This window comes from Durio zibethinus, chromosome 23, assembly GCF_047325235.1.
Source record: "Durio zibethinus cultivar Kanyao isolate XHJ-2024 chromosome 23, ASM4732523v1, whole genome shotgun sequence".
In the NCBI taxonomy this organism is placed as follows: domain Eukaryota; kingdom Viridiplantae; phylum Streptophyta; class Magnoliopsida; order Malvales; family Malvaceae; genus Durio; species Durio zibethinus.
In genome coordinates, this window is record NC_143184.1 from 11,832,282 (window position 1) to 11,849,913 (window position 17,632).

At 30.5% G+C, this 17,632-nt stretch overlaps 1 long non-coding RNA gene across 1 annotated transcript; it reads left to right on the forward strand.

Annotated features, from left to right (window-relative positions):
* LOC149512212 (uncharacterized) lies at positions 1-14,011 on the forward strand. The gene is made up of 3 exons (XR_016332586.1): positions 1-656; positions 2,343-2,404; positions 13,565-14,011. It is a non-coding gene; the product is annotated as an uncharacterized LOC149512212 (long non-coding RNA).
* Positions 14,012-17,632: the final 3,621 nt, after the last annotated feature.

A 17,632-nucleotide genomic window follows, 5' to 3' on the forward strand; every position in this document is an offset into this window, starting at 1 on the left:
TATATTTCTATAGGTATTATTAATTATTTTAAGGCAAATATCTTTTATAAAACAAAATTATTGACATGAATAATGTTAAAATATTCACATAAAAAACCAAAATGCATACAAACCATACCCAAGCAAAGCCTTGATATTGAAGCCCAAAGTCTTAGGTTTACAAAGCCTAAGCGCTTGAAGTCAAGCTATCACCAAAAATGGGGCCTAGCAGATTGGTATGCTCAAATGGGTTGGGTAGCAAATGCAGATCAGGCTAATTAGGCTGTAGGTCGGGTTGCAATAATGGGTCGAGCTTGACCCGGTCAACTTTTTTTTTTCTATCATTATAACAAGTTATTCTTTTTTTTTTTTTAAATCATTTTCCCTTGGCTCTGTAAAAAAAAAAAAAAAAACATTTCATTCTTTAAAAACTTAAACAACCATCTCTTCAAAATCCCAGATCTCAACAATCTTGTGCCATCACCTCCACCGACTGCTACTTGTCAACACCGGTTCAGTCCCAAATTACCCCTAAATGAAGCCCTCTTGTTCGTTTTTACACTTTTTAAGCTGGTTTTGTACTAATCTCAATGGTTTATCCTAGATCTAAAGTCAAAGTCGATGGTTTCAACCCTATAGATTTTGAGCGTCGCCGGTTCAAACCGCTTCCGCTCTTAGTATGTCCTTGTTCACGTTTTGATTTCCTTTCCTTCCAAATTTTTGGTAAAAAATCCAATGAAAGCCATGAAACCCAAAACAACTCCTAATTGCGGCAACCATTTACATCGATCCCAATTGTCGAAATTGCTTCTATTCCTCCTTATGGCTTTTTCCTCTTCTTTTTCTTTCTTTTCCTCCTCCTTTAGCCAAAACTCCTTTCAAAAAACTGCCTGTGACTCTTTCTTTTTTTTTTTTTTTAGTTTCTTTTGCTATTGGGTTACTCACAGATTGTGAAGATTGTGATTTTTTTTTTTTTTTTGCGTTAGCTGCTATGTTCCCTGCACCCAAGGGATGTGTTGGTTTTCTAGGTTTTTTTTTTTTTTTTTCTTTTTTGTATTTGGGTTGTTGTGTTTTCGTTTTAGGCAAGAATGGAGTTTGGGATGGTAAGGTTTTTGGTGAGGGTGGTGTTTTCGATTTGGATAGTGAGTGGTCACAATGGAGAAAGGGATGTTTTAGGTTGCTATTGTAGGAGGTCGGGTGGTGGCTGTCAATTTTGGTTGAGGCTGAGTTGGTTTTTGTGTTGAGGTGTTTTATGAGGACTCTGGTAGAGGGAAGTTTGGTAGTGGGTGTAATGGTGTTGCTGGCAATGTATGGTTTAGGAGTTGGCTGAGGCTTAAGGGTAGCTGATTGGGTGTTGTAGGAGGATGGGTCTCGGTCATATGCGGAATTTCAGTCTTTGTGGGTGCTTAGGAGGTGTGGAATAGGTTGTTATGAGTACTTTGTGACTCAATGGTGCTCTAAGAAATTTTCTTTTTTGGTTCTTTCCTCCCTCAGTCCCCTTTTATCTTTTGATCTATAAATTTTTGTAATGGACAAAAATTGCAGGGTGGTGCATGGTAATGGTAGTGGAGGGACTTCTTGTGGAAGGGTGCAGGGTAGTGGTTGCTGGCAGAGCCAGAACCTATCTAGTTGTCGACTTTCAAATCTGTTTCCTTTTTTTTTTTAAACAATTTTTGCAGTAATTGGGCCTTAAAATTGGGTTTTAAATTGGATTGCATTTGAGCCATCAATATCATTTTTTTATGTTTAAAAAATGTGCTAGGCCCTTTTTTTTATCAAAATTAAACTTTAAAAAATTTAGGCTTTCATAATCATATTTGAACTTTTTGAATTAAGTTTTTAAATTTTAAATTCAAAATTGGTCCAATAATTAAATAAAATTAAATTTGAGTTCATACAAAAATGATGATTAATTCGAAACAAAACTTAATCGAATTCAATCCAATTAAAATGTATAATTTGCCCAAATTAAAATATTTAGATCAAGTTTAGAAATCAAATAAATTTGAATTGATCCGAATAAAATTAGCTATTAACAGTTACAATCACGTAAACCTCGGATTTGAAGTCTATTCTCTAAGACAATTTTTGAATTAATGAACTCTGCTGGGAATGCTTTTGGACTTTATAAGGCTCTGGAATTTTAACATTTCAATGATAGTTTTTCACTACAGAATAGTGTATTATTCAACTGCTCTAGTTTTTCAACACAGAATAGTATATTATTCAACTGCTCTTCTATTGCTTATTCTGATATCTTTTCTTGTTTTTTATGCCTTTTGAAACTATACGTGTACTAATGTATATTATATCTAGTTCTTACATATTTTGCGTCTATGGCATTTCTTTAAATCCTTTTTCAGGAAGATTCGTCCCAGGTTGTTACACTCTTGCAATTTCAGAGGGACTTCCCGAGGACTTGCAGGTGTAGTTTCTCATCCTGAGTGCAATTTATTAATTGCTTTAATTTCCTAGGAAAGATTATACTAGTTAGCTTATTCATACTTAGACTTCATTTTGATCATACTGTTTCTCATTTATAAACTTCATCTTGATGGTACTGTTTCTCATTTATGATATTGCAGAGTTATTAGGAATTTAGTTATCCTTGTAGCATGCAATACTAAGATAGTTTTCCTTTAGCTTAGGGAAGTCTACAAGGAAAATAGTTATAAGATTCCTTGCCATTGGAGTTGTCTCTCCTCTTCTAGAAAATGCAGATAATCTGTATCCATATTTTAATGATGTCATCCTTTTGAGTTCTGATCATTTGTTGCCCAATGTCATGCTTTGAGTGTTTCGTTTTGGAATGTGAACCAGTAGGGTCTGTATAAAATCCAAAATGTAATGTGTCAGGAAATTTAGATTTACACAGTTTCCTTAATTTTTTTTTCTTACCTAAAAATTTCATTAAAATTTTCAAATATGTTCAAATTAGTTACCAAGCCTATCCAGGTTCTTTAAATATACTAATTGAATTGCTGTAGTTGATGGCAAATGCAAGTTTCCCTTAACCGTACTTCCCAAAAGATCTTGCTTAAAACGTTAGCTGGTTCTTCATCATTAGACTCTCTTTATATGTAAATGCTTCATATCTAAAACCTGACCACATAATAACCTTTGCATTTCTTCAATTCTTAGTTTAATTATATACGGTTTGTATTTTGAGAAAAAATTTAAATGAAGTTATTTAGGTGAATTTCATGAAGTTTCGTATTAAAAAACGATTAAATAAAAATTAAAATTGAAAATAAAAATAAAAATTGATAGATTAAAAGATTTTATTACATAAATTGTGTAAAATTTAATAAATCATTAATAAATTTTTATATATATTTTTGAATAGACATTTTTAGTAAAAGTATTGACAGAATTTTTATCATTGAATAAGTATTAATCAAATTTAAATCATAAAAAATATTTTTAATAATTTTTTTTTACATATTATTAATTTTCATATTAAACTCTATCAATCTATCAAGTTAGATTTTTTATTAAATCATTTTTAAAAAAAACCTTTACAAACTTCACCTAAAAAACTTCATTTAAGTTTTGTCTTGTATTTTGTACCCAATAGAAAATTGAGATTTTAATTGTATTCCAAAGAGGTCACCGAATATTTCTTATGCCTAAACTAGCTTGAGCTTGAATTACTGGTCTCTCTAGTTTTTGTCTTCAAAGTTGTTTTACATTCACATTAGCGGTATGTACAAAAAACAACAGGCGTCGGTCATAAGATTCCAACATTTACTTCAAAAGCTATGAATGATACATTTCCTATATTTTGATTTATCATTCATGTATTGCACTTATAAAAAATCTAGCATAACCACATAAGTGAGCATCATTCAATGGTTGTTTGGGGCTGTGGCAAGATATTATTTACACATTCTCATTGTAGACACCGATTTTGTCTGGGTCTACTGTTTTCATTTCTAGTTTAATATTAATAATAATTTTAATAATAATATTAATAATATTAATAATTAAAAAAAAAGAAGAGAAAGACAAAAAAAAAAAGAGGGCTTGAAAATGGTGGCATCGTCGGCCCCAGCAGCCCCATTTAGCCACCAGACCAGTCCCATCAGATCAGTCACGCTTATGACCTTCGTCACCCCTACAACCACGCTGTACAGACACTTACAGCCACACCTACAGACTCCTAGACTACCTTCCCGAACATGCGTCTAATTCTATAATGACCATAGCTTCCTCACTTTTGAAAAAGGAAGGATCCATTCACAAAAAAAATCCCAGCTCATTTCGTAAAAAAAAAACCCTCTCAGACACAGAAGCTAAAAATGCAAACAACCCAACATCAAAACAGAAAAACACAATCCCAAAAAAAAAAAAAACAACCCTTGGTAGCAGGGATTTCAACGTCAAAAATACAAAAGAAAATTTTTTTTTTCATTTTAACTGAAACTTTGGGCCTTGATCTACATCGTTCAAAGCCGTTTCTCACAAAATGAAGGTTAGAGTTGAGTTCACGGGGTCGAAAATAATTTTTTAGGTATTTTTTGGAATTTTTTCGACACATTTACCGAAAATCGACGATGTCAGCAATGATCGACGACAACATCCGGTGGCAACTGGATCGTCGAAAATTGGGAAGGAGAAAGAAGAAAAATTTTGAAGGAGAGAGAAAGAAAGAAGAGAGAAGGAGAAGAAAGGAAAAATGAAAGAGCTAGGGTGTTTTGAGGGGTTATTTATAGTGAAATCAAAACGACGTCGTTTTGATTAAGTGGTAGCCAAGCCACCAAGCCGAGTCATATACCCAAAGTCAAGCCGATTAAGCCGTTGACTATAGGTCCAAGCTGGTTGACCGAGCCGTTTAAGTAGCCTTTGAATTTTGACCATGTTGACCAGGCGCATTTTAGGTATTTTCGTCATAACTTTTTTTTTTTTTACTTTTTTTGCTCAAATTGTTTTTATATATATATCTATTATTTAATTTATGATTTTTTTGTTATTTTTATTTTATTTTTGTATAAACTTTTCATATAAAATAAATGATAGAAAATATAAAATAGTTTTAATTTAATTAATTTAAAATAATTGCTAAACATAAACTTATCAAAATTTTAATGAACTAGAGTAAAGAAAAATATACAACAATTGATAAAAATTAATTAATAAAAAAGTTCTTGCCATTCCATTTTTGTGTGTCAATATTTTCTTCATCTTACCCTTTTGCAGGGTCCCAAATAATGAACATGAAGATAATTATGGCAATAATCCTGGATTTGATTTTGAAAACTTAATTCATGTTGATGAACTTGATAATAAGGAAGATTCAGATAATTACAAACTACCTCTTGATTTGTTAAAATTAATAGAGCATGAAGATAAGCCAATTGAACCCCATCAAGAAATTATCGAATCAGTAAATTTGAGAGATGGTGAGAATAAAAGAGAGGTCAAAGTTGGTACATCTTTTTTACCGATTGAAAGACAGAAGCTAGAAGAGCTGTTCCGAGAATATGTGGATGTATTCACATGGTCTTACCAGGATATGTCAGAACTCAGTACTGATATTGTAAAACATAAGTTGCCTTTGAAACCAAAATTTAAACCAGTACAACAAAAGCTAAGGCGCATAAAATCAGAGATGCTGTTGAAAATTAAAGGGGAGGTGAAAAAGCCATTTGATGCAGGATTTTTTAAGGTGACAAAATATCTTGAATGGGTAGCCAACATAGTACCAGTTCTCAAAAAAGATGAAAAAGTGAGAATGTGTGTCGATTATCGAGACCTAAATAGGGCAAGTCCCAATGATAACTTTTCTCTACCCTATATTGATACTTTAGTAGATAATACTGTTAAGTACTCCACATTTTCCTTTATGGATGGTTTCTCAGGCTATAATCAGATCAGGATGGCTAAAAATGATATGGAGAAAACCACATTTGTAACCATGTGGGGGACATTTTGTTATAGAGTCATGCCTTTTAGGTTGAAAAATGCTGGTGTTACTTATCAAAGAGCAATGGTAACTCTCTTTCATGACATGAAGCCTAAAGAGATAGAAGTGTATGTGGATGATATAATCGTAAAATTTTGTGAAAGAGAGGATTATGTAGTCAATCTTAAAAAATTATTCGACAGGTTGAGAAGATTTTAGTTGAAGTTGAATCCTGTTAAATTTACATTTGGAGTCAAATCAGAAAAACTATTAGGCTTTATAGTCAGTGAAAAAAAAATCGAAGTTGATCCAGATAAGATACAAGCTATCCAAAACTTATTTCCTCTTCATACCTTAAAAGAAGTGTGAGATTTTTTAGAGAGATTAAACTATATTGCTCGTTTCATCTCTCAACTCACTTATAAGTATGATCTTATTTTCAAGCTTCTTAGAAAACATGATCTTAGAGAATGAAATGACGAATGCCAAGAAGTTTTTGATAAGATCAAAGAATATTTATCAAATCCACTTGTGTTGGTACCATCAATGCCAGGAAAACCTTTGATTTTGTACTTGACAGTGCATGAAAATTCAATGGGATGTGTGTTGGGGCAAAGAGATGAAATTGATAAGAAAGAACAAGTAATTTACTACTTGAGCAAAAAATTCATTGATTATGAGTCAAAGTATTCACCATTAGAGAAGATGTGTTGTGTATTAACCTGGACAGCTCGAAAACTTAGACAATACATGCTTTATCACACTATTTGGCTCATAGCAAAACTGGATCCTATTAAGTATATCTTCAAAAAGTCCTCATTGACAGGAGGAATAGCACGGTGGCTAGTTTGCTTTCAGAATATGATATCATTTATGTGACTCAAAAGACGGCTTTATGTCCGTTCGACGAATTTAGAAACGAAATAAAAAATAACGGAGTCGCCACCAATCTTTTTTTGGCTAGGTGTGATTGGTTACCTATTAAAACATATCTTTTTAATGAAATATTAAAATTAATTAAAAAGATAATTTTAGGGTCTGCGCAACAGTCTGGGTTCGAAAGTCGGTTACGTGTGGGGAAGGATTAGCACCCTCACAGTCCCCGTTAAAAAAATGGTACCAATTAACTACATGTTATCCTTTGATTTTGATAAAAACAGTCATATTTTCGATGTTTGAAAAATAATTTTCTTTGATTTCTTTTGTTTATTATTTATTGTTTTTTATATTCAAATATTATTTGAGAAAAATAAATTAAAACATTTTTATTAAAATTATTCTTAAAATGTTCCAGTACGTTGGTAACATTAGAAGAACTCTTTCTCACATAGAGATTTTCTTAGGCATCACTTTTCAGAATACCTTAGAATCTCATTTTTGGAGGTCCAAATTTACTTTTTCGTAAAAAATTATGTCATGTATGCAATGCAAATAATAACATGTTGATGCACACGTTTTATTCTCTTTTTTCAAAAAGTTTATTAATTCTTTTACTAATTTTTATTTTTAATTTTGGAGAAAAATTTTTTTATTGTATTGAAGTTTTCTATAAATATTCCAATATACTGGTAATATTTAAAAAAAACTTCTCACATAGGGATTTCGTAAAACATCTCTACTCGGAATACTTTTGGAATCCCGTCATTGGATAAAATTTCCTTTTTTCTTATTTATATTATTATTTTAATAAATTAATAAATTATATTTTTTATCAAGAAAAGAAAATTTTATTGTATTGAAAATTTGTTTATAAATACTCCAATACACTAGTAGTATTTTAAAAAAAATCTTCTCACCTAGAGATTTTGTAGGCATCACTACTCGGAATATCTTTAAATTTCATCATTGGATAAAATTTTCTTTTCTTACATTTTTTATTACTTTTTTATTAATTAATTTTTATCAATTGATGTATATTTTTCTTTACTCTAGTTCATTAAAATTTGGATAAGTTTATGTTTAGTAATTATTTTAAATTAATTAAATTAAAACTATTTTATATTTTCTATCATTTATTTTATTTTATATGAAAAGTTTATACAAAAATAAAATAAAAATAAGAAAAAAATCATAAATTAAATAATAGATATATATATATATATATATAAAATTTGAGCAAAAAAATAAAAAAAATGAAAAGTTATGATGAAAATACCTAAAATGCCCCTAGTCAACACGGTCAAAATTCAAAGGCTGCTTAAACGGCTCGATCAACCGGCTTGGACCTATAGTCAACGGTTTAATCGGCTTGACTTTGGGTATATGGCTCAGCTTGGTGGCTTGGCTACCACTTAATTAAAACGACGTCGTTTTGATTTCATTATAAATAACCCCCCAAAACATCCCATCTCTTTTATTTTTCCTTTCTTTTCCTTCTCTCTTCTTTCTTTCTCTCTCCTTCAGAATTCTTCTTCTTTCTCCTTCCTAATTTCCAATGATCCAGTCGTCGATTGCTGGATGCCCTCGTCGGTCACCGGTGCCATCGTCGATCACCATCGTTGGTTTCCGGTAAGTGTGTCAAAAAAATTTCAAAAAATTCCTAAAAAATTATTTTCGACCTCGTGAACTCAAATCTAACCTTTTTTTTTTATGAGAAACAACTTTGAACGATGTAGATCGAGGCTCAAAGTTTCAGTTAAAATGAAAAAAAAAATTTCTTTTGTATTTTTGGCGCTGAGATCCCTGCTACCAGGGGTTGTTTTTTTTTTTTTTTTGGGATTTTGTTTTTCTGTTTTGATGTTGGGTTGTTTGCGTTTTTAGCTTCTGTGTCTTAGAGGTTTTTTTTTTTACAAAATAAGCTGGGGTTTTTTTTTGTGAATGGATCCTTCCCTTTTGGAAAGCAATGAAGCTAGGGTCTTTATAGAACCAGACGTATGTTCGGGAAGGTAGTCTAGGAGTCTGTAGGTTTGGCTGTAGGTGTCTGTAGAGCATGGTTGTAGGGGTGGCGACGGTCATAAGCGTGGTTGATCTGATGGGACTGGTCTGGTGGCTAAATGGGGCTACTGGGGCTGGCGACGTCACCATTTTCAAACCTTTTTTTTTTGTCTTTCTTTTTTTTTTTAATTATTAATATTATTATTAAAATTATTATTAATATTAAACTGGAAACGAAGACAGTAGATCTGGATAAAATCGGTTACGCCATCAACATTACACGTTCTGGCTCTTCTGTGGCCATTCTTTATGTAGGGCATGGATGTCATTAGTCCCATCACTCCAAAAGCTTCGAATGGGCATAGATTTATTTTTGTAATGATTGATTACTTCATCAAATGAGTAGAAGCTATATCATATGTTAGCGTGACCCGATCTATGGTATGTAAGTTCATAAAAAGAGAGATAATATGTAGATATGAGCTTCCAGAGATAATTATTTCTGATAATGCCAAAAACTTAAACAACAAAATGATGAATGAAGTATGCACTCAGTTCAAGATCTGTTATCATAATTCGGCACCATATCATCCAAAAATGAATGGGACAATGGAGGCTGCGAATAAGAATATCAAAAGAATCCTGGAGAAAATGATCGATACTTACAAAGATTGTTATGAGAAGTTACCTTTTGGTTTGCATGTTTATAGAACATCGATCTGAACATCTACTGGAGCCACCCCGTTCTCTTTGGTATATGGAATGGAAGCTGTGCTATCGGTCGAAGTAGTAATTCTCTCACTGAAAGTCCTGATGGAAATAGAGTTAGAAGAAGCAGAATGGGTTCGAAATCACTACGAGCAATTAAACCTCATTGAAGAGAAAAGACTGTCAGCACTTTATCATGGTCAATTATATCAAAAGAGGATGATGAGAGCACATGATAAGAAAATTCGTTTCCGTTGCTTTAGAGAAAGAGACTTAGTGCTAAAAAGAATCTTTTCAAATCAACATGATAATCGAAAAAAATGGACACCAAATTGAGAAGGCCCGTATGTGGTGAAAAAGACATTTTCTGGTGGGACATTGATTTTGACAAAGATGGATGGAGGTGATTTACCTACTCCAATAAATTTAGATGCTGTGAAAAAATATTTTGCTTAAAAAATGTTAACTTATCTAAGTTGAAAACCTGAAAAGATGGCTTGGATGTGAAGCAGAAGCATCATCAGAAGAAGATCCTATAACATAGGAGCAAGTGTAGTTTGACGAACTCTGAATGATCAAAAAAGTCATCTGATTTGGTTTTAGAAAAAGAATATGGGAATATTTTGTTCATGATTATCTTGTGATCATTCTTTGGATACCTTTGTTTCAACTCAAACACTTCGCCATCTAATGAAATATGCTATCTTTTCTTTGAAGACAATGCCTGTCCATTCTTTTATTCTCATTTGATATTTTTATTCATCATACAAATAGGTGAAATATGTGATTGCATTTTGTTTGTCTTGAACTTAAAATGATGAAAAGAAAAAAAAACATGAAAGATCTTAGCATTACTATTTAAAGTTAACAAAGGCAAATGAAAAAGGATGAGAAAAACATGACAAGACATTGATGTTGCAGACTTTAGAAGAAAAAAAATAAAGAATAAAATGGTCAGAAGTTAAAAACATATTGGTTATATAGCAATTGTTGATAATTCAAATAAAAGAAGCAAAAAGCGAGAGATTTCGAGAACCTTTTTACTACAATGCATAATTTTGATGCATTACATACATTAGAGCACTCAGTACATGCATCCATGAGAAGTTGTAACAAAGATAGAAATTTTCCATTTCTTAATGAAAAATAAGATTTTGGTAAAGACAATGATCAAACAAAAGAATTCAAAAGAGAAAAAGTTACTTGTTCAAAGATGAGAACTCAAATTTGAAAAAAATGAGAATTTTAAAGTTGTTGAGCCTCTACTGAGAGGAGCTTTTTTAGATGAAATTTTAAAGTTATTGAGCCTCTACTGGAAGGAGCTTTTCCAAGATGAGAATTTTAAAGTTGTTGAGCCTTTGCTGAAAGGAGCTTTTTTAGATGAAATTTTAAAGTTGTTGAGCCTCTGCTGAGAGGAGCTTTTTCAAGATGAGAATTTTAAAGTTGTTCCAAGATGAGAATTTTAAAGTTGTTGAGCCTTTACTGAGATGAGCTTTTTCAAGAGAATTTTAAAGTTGTTGAGCCTCTATTGAGAGGAGCTTTTCAATAATAAAAAATAAAAAAACAACAAAAAAAGAAAAACTTTTGAGAAGTCCACGATATTGCTTTTGGACAAAATCGTTGTGTTTGTCTTTGCCTTATTCCTGATTCTCAGAAATAGGCAAAGAGGGACAGCTGTAGACACCGATTTATCTGGGTCTACTGTCTTCATTTCTAGTTTAATATTAATAATAATTTTAATAATAATATTAATAATATTAATAATTAAAAAAAAAGAGAAAGAAAAAAAAAAGGCTTGAAAATGGTGGCGTCGTCGGCCCTAACAGCCCCATTTAGCCACCAGACCAGTCCCATCAGATCAGCTATACTTATGACCTTCGTTACCCCTACAACCACATTCTACAGATACCTATAGCCACACCTACAGACTCCTAAACTACCTTCCCGAACATGCGTCTGGTTCTATAAAGACCCTAGCTTCCTTGCTTTCCAAAAAGGAAGGATCCATTCACAAAAAAACCCCAGCTCATTTCATAAAAAAAAAACCTCTCAGACACAAAAGCTAAAAATGCAAACAACCCAACATTAAAACAGAAAAACACAATCCAAAAAAAAAAAAAAACAAACAACCCCTGGTAGTGGGGATCTCAACGTAAAAAATACAAAATTTTTTTTTTCATTTTAACCGAAACTTTGGGCCTTGATCTACGTCGTTCGAAGTCGTTTCTCGCAAAACAAAGGTTAGATTTGAGTTCACGGGGTCGAAAACAAATTTTTAGGCCTTTTTTGGAATTTTTTCGACACACTTATCGAAAACTGGCGACGGTGACCGATGACAGCATCCAACGGCAACTGGATCGTCGAAAATTGGGAAGGAGAAAGAAGAAGAATTCTGGAGGAGAGAGAAAGAAAGAAGAGAGAAGGATAAGAAAGGAAAAATGAAAGTGATGAGGTGTTTTAGGGGGTTATTTATAGTGAAATCAAAACGATGTCGTTTTGATTAAGTGGTAGCCAAGCCACCAAGTCGAGCCATATACCTAAAGCCAAGCCGATTAAGCTGTTGACTATAGGTCCAAGTCGGTTGACCGAGCCGTTTAAGCAGCCTTTGAATTTTGATCGTGTTGACCAGGGGCATTTTAGGTATTTTCATCATAACTTTTTATTTTTTTATTTTTTTTGCTCAAATTTTTTATATATATCTACTATTTAATTTATGATTTTTTTGTTATTTTATTTTATTTTTGTATAAACTTTTTGTATAAAATAAAATAAATGATAGAAAATATAAAATAGTTTTAATTTAATTAATTTAAAATAATTACTAAACATAAACTTATCAAAATTTTAATGAACTAGAGTAAAGAAAAATATACAACAATTGATAAAAATTAATTAATAAAAAAGTAATAAAAAATTGTAAGAAAAGGAAATTTTATCCAATGATGAATTTAAATGTATTCCTAGTAGTGATGCCTATGAAATCTCTAGGTAAAAAAATTTTTTTTAAAATACTACCAGTGTATTGAAGTATTTATAAAAAAAATTTTCAATACAATAAAATTTTCTTTTCTTGATAAAAAATAAAATTTATTAATTTATTAAAATAATAATATAAATAAGGAAAAAGGAAATTTTATCCAATTACAGGATTTCAAAAGTATTTTGAGTAGAGATGTTTTACGAAATCCCTATGTGAGAAGTTTTTTTTAAATATTGCCAGTATATTGAAATATTTATAGAAAACTTAAATACAATAAAATTTTTTTCTCCAAAATTAAAAATAAAAATTAATAAAAGAATTAATAAACTTTTTGAAAAAAGAGAATAAAATGTGTGCATCAACATGTTATTATTTGCATTGCATACATGATATAATTTTTTATGAAAAAGTAAATTTGGACCTCCAAAGATGAGATTCTAAGGTATTCCGAGAAATGATGCCTAAGAAAATCTCTAGGTGAGAAAGAGTTCTTCTAATATTACTAACATACTGAAACATTTTAAGAATAATTTTAATAAAAAGGTTCTAATTTATTTTTCTCGAATAATATTTGAATATAAAAAACAATAAATAATAAACAAAAGAAATCAAAGAAAATTATTTTTCAAATACCGAAAATAGGACTCTTTTTTATCAAAATCAAATGATAACATATAGTTAATTGGTACCGTTTTTTTAATGGGCACTGTGGGGGTGCTAATCCTTCCCCACACGTAATTGACTCTCGAACCCAGACTGTTGTGCAGACCCTAAAATTATCTTTTTAATAAATTTTAATTAATTTTAATATTTCATTAAAAAGATATGTTTCAATAGGTGGTCAATCGCATCTAGTAAAAAAAAATTGGTAGCGACTCCGTTATTTTTTATTTTGTTTTGAAATTCGTCGGAAGGATACAAAATCGTTACAACACTCATCATTTGGGTGAGGACCCATTCATTTGTTTGTTCAATTAGGCAAGCGGACTAAAGTGCTGTTTTTTTGTTAGAGAAGATATGCTGTTTTTCTATTTTTTTTTCCTTATTTTACTAGTCTTATAATATTTTCCTTCTCCATTACTTAGAGTATTGCAGTTATGAGTTTGTTATGAATGCAGCTACATGCTTTTTGCAGTTATGTGGGGGTAAGGGTTTTTGTTGGTGCATTTCTATCTATGTCATCTACAGCAGTGGTAAACCTTTACGAACTGCACGTTGAATAAGAACTTGGACTGGTGAAAACTTTTAGCATATTTACCGTTTGTATGAATCTTGAGCTGGTAGGATAGTTGCTCTCCCAATTTGGATAGAGAAAAGTGCCTGTGATGGAATCACTTTTACAAATATTTGCATATACAAAGTAGTTTCCTTTTACTTTCATGATGACTGCTTTGTCTTTTATGGTTCTAGGTTTTGAAATTTTTGATGGGAAGGACTAGTATAAGTGCCCTTTATGGTCAGGTTATAATTGGAACTCCTATCTTACAGTTATTTATTTTCCTGGTCACCATATCAGTTAAAAGAATCTTACTTTGGTTGTGAATAGATACTTAGCTAGTATGAAGTTCTGAACCATCATGGTTGGCAAGACTGTGATGTGGGTTGTTGTTTGCTTTACCTCCAGTTCCAGGTGGTAGTTCTGGCATCCTTCAGGGAGTATATAAAAAATCTATAGTATTAGCTCTCTTTAAACTTGTTTTTATTTAATTAGACTTCATAAATCATTTTCTAAAACATTAATTATTATATTCTTTTATAAATAAAATAGAGTATTTTGTTTTTTTTTTTCTATATATATTTTAATTTCATGTAATTATTTTAAAAACAAATTTAAAATAAATAAAATAAATTGAAAAAATTATAAATAAAATGTAATTAAATATTATTGAAAAATAAATATTATCGGCAAAAATAATAATTATTATCAATGGAATTTTAATTATTGTTGACAAAATTTTTTGCAAAATTATCAATTAAATTTAAAAAAATTATTAAAATAATATATCGATGGATTACTTTTCGAATTACCAACAAAATTATTACTGACAAAAAATTTTGTTGGTAATTATCAACGGTTTTTACACATTACCAACAAAATAGTATTATCAATTTATTTATTATCAACAAAAAATTTTGTCGATAAATCCCGTCAGTAATGTTATTATCAATGAAAAACATACAATTATCAATGAAAATTTCAGTTAGTAAAAATAATTTTTTTTGTAGTATCCGATTTTTCTCTTGTTCTATTGTTAGAGAATTTTTTTTTTCCAAATTCATTAGAAATCTTTTGAATCCTTTGACGATTACCACGGGAAATGATCCATTCATTAAACGAAAAAAAGAAAAACTTTGTTTTCTTCGTCTTCCTTATCCCTTATATTCAGTCTGCATTAATTTATTTGGAAATTCCTCAGGCATACCTTGACTATGATCATGAAAACCAGGGGAAAAGCTGTTGTTATGAAATCTAAAATGCCCAAATCTCTGGTGTTCCTCGTCCCCTAATTTTTGTTTACCTGTCGCTAATTTCGTTAGGAATTATTGCTGATTCGTCTCCTATTTTTCTTTCTAGTAAGCCCAAAAGGAATATAAAAACCCATTTGTTACTGTTTCAATAAGCTTACAGATTCTTTTCTCTCCAAAATCAATTTGCGAAAAGCTTAAAGGATTGCCAAGGATTGTAGGCAAGTTTCTCTGCGATTTATTTGCGAAAAGACTAAAACATACGCTAGCAATTACAGATATATATTAAACAAATCTATATGATTATTTGATAATATTCTTTAAATTTAGCATGAAAGCAGTTTCTATTTTAAGTTTAACAATTTTTTAAAAAATTTTTTTTGCAATCATATGATTTAAAAAATTGTATGCAAGGGTTTGTGCGCTTTCTTTACAAATAGACTGAAACATCCGTCTTCAATTACAGGTATATATTCAACAACTTTTTCAGTTTATTTAGTGTTCAGTTGATGAATTTAATATGCAAGCAACTTGCTTTTAGGTTTCACAAGTAATTTTTTTTAATTGTTTACAATCGTTTCCTTTCAACTTGAATGGAAAAAGCAGAAACTTTCTCATAAATATAACTCGCAAATTTAAAACCGTATGGATATTGTTCAAAATAATTACAATCTATACTTAAATTGAGTTCAATTTTCTACATGATATTATTTTCTTAAAGTCTTCTATTGTTGAAATAGTATAATTCGGTTTAAGCCATTAATTTAGAAAACTATTTTTAAATTTAGTTTTTTACCTTCACTTTCAATGAAAGGTTTTTATAAATAAATGGCCACACTGCCTTTATTACACAAAAGCTGTTCTGTTTGAACATTAGTTTGAATTTTGATATTTGTTTATAATTTGTTTGAGTGGCCGATGTATTTATATCTTATAATGAATTGTCAACATAAAATGACTTTATCTTGAAACCATGGAGGGTTAAACGGAGGTTACTTGAACCGGTTTATGGGTATTTGGCCTTTCATAAATGCATAATGCAAAAGAGAGTAAAACTTTGTGATACTCAATAATGCTTATATTGATATTTGTTCATGTGCTTTTTAGGTGACCATGGACGCTACCAAAAATTTTGGTTTTACCAACGGTAAAAGCTGCAAATTTGTTGGTAATAGCAGTAACAACAGATTTAGTGACAAAAATTTTTCGTTGGTGGTAGCTATGTCGATAATGTTATTTTGTCGGTAATGGTTGAAATCCATTGGTAATGACTGATGAAAAATTCGTCGATAAATTTCTTCGGTAATTACCAACAGATTTATTATCAATAGTTTTACCTACGAAATTTTTCATTGATAATTACTTACGAAATTTTTCTTTGATAAACCATCGATAGAAAGTAAAAAAATGGTCACAAAAGAGTTTTTTTTTTTTTTTTTTTTTTTTTCAGTTGGTAATGATAAAAATTCCATCGATAATAATGAAATTCTGTCGGTAAAAGTACAAATTTATCAATAATTTGAATAAAAATATTTGTAATTATTCAAAACAATTGTAATTATTTTCAAACCTTGTAAATTATAATTTAAACACGTGTAATTATTTATATATGCTATTATTATTAATTAAAATATTAAATCTAGATAACTTCCATCAAATACATCATAAAAACATTATAAAATGTCCATCCATAAAACATCCATAGCATCCATCCATCAAATATCTCATACAAATCTAACAAAAAATGTCACTATGCTACTGCACCTCCTAATCCAGAATCTTTGGTGCCATTATGAAGTCTAGAATATTCTGATGGTGAAGTCTATCTAGACCCCATCAACTGTATCATCTGATCCATGAATGACCTAAGCTCAGCTCTCAACTCAGTCTTTAACTTATCAATTTGTTTTTTTTTCTAAGGCTAACGACCTTGAAAAGGCACAAATGACGGACCATAAACAGAGTTAGACAATTGTGCTACAACATTGGACTGAGTTTAGTGAAGGAGGTTCTTAGATCTATTTGTTGATCCAAAGCCATGGACATGAATGCATGTAGCTTCAACCCCTCCAATAACTTCAGTCCATGCTTGTGGATCAAAATTTGGATGATTGAAATAGTCTTCATCGTATTTATGAGATAATGCAGTAGCATTGTTTTCCTACAAACAGTTTAAAATAATAATCATTACTATAGGACCTGTATAGTTCATAAAAATATCACAACTTCAAGCATAATTTTCACATTTTACAAAGTCATTGCATTTCAATCTACTCCAAATTATCTAGTTCAATACAGGATTTCCTACAATGTATTTGCTTTCAATTACTTTACTATATACTTTATCAATAATTATAATATACAAACAAAATCACAAATGAAAATACATAATAATTTTCACCTTTCACAAAGGTGATCTCATCTAGATAATACGCAAAAACCTTTCACAAATAATTAAACATAGCAATATATTATTAACATAAATAGTTTATCAATAATCACAATACACAACCATCATTACAATGCAAAATACGTAATATATGATAAAGATAATTGATCAAGAATCACAATATACAACCGTCATCACAATTCAAAAAACATAATAGTTTTCACATTTCACAAATATCATCTCATTGCAATATATTATAAAGATAGTTAAGCAATAATCACAATACACAACCAGAAGCACAAACCAAATTACGTAACAGTTTTCACTTTTC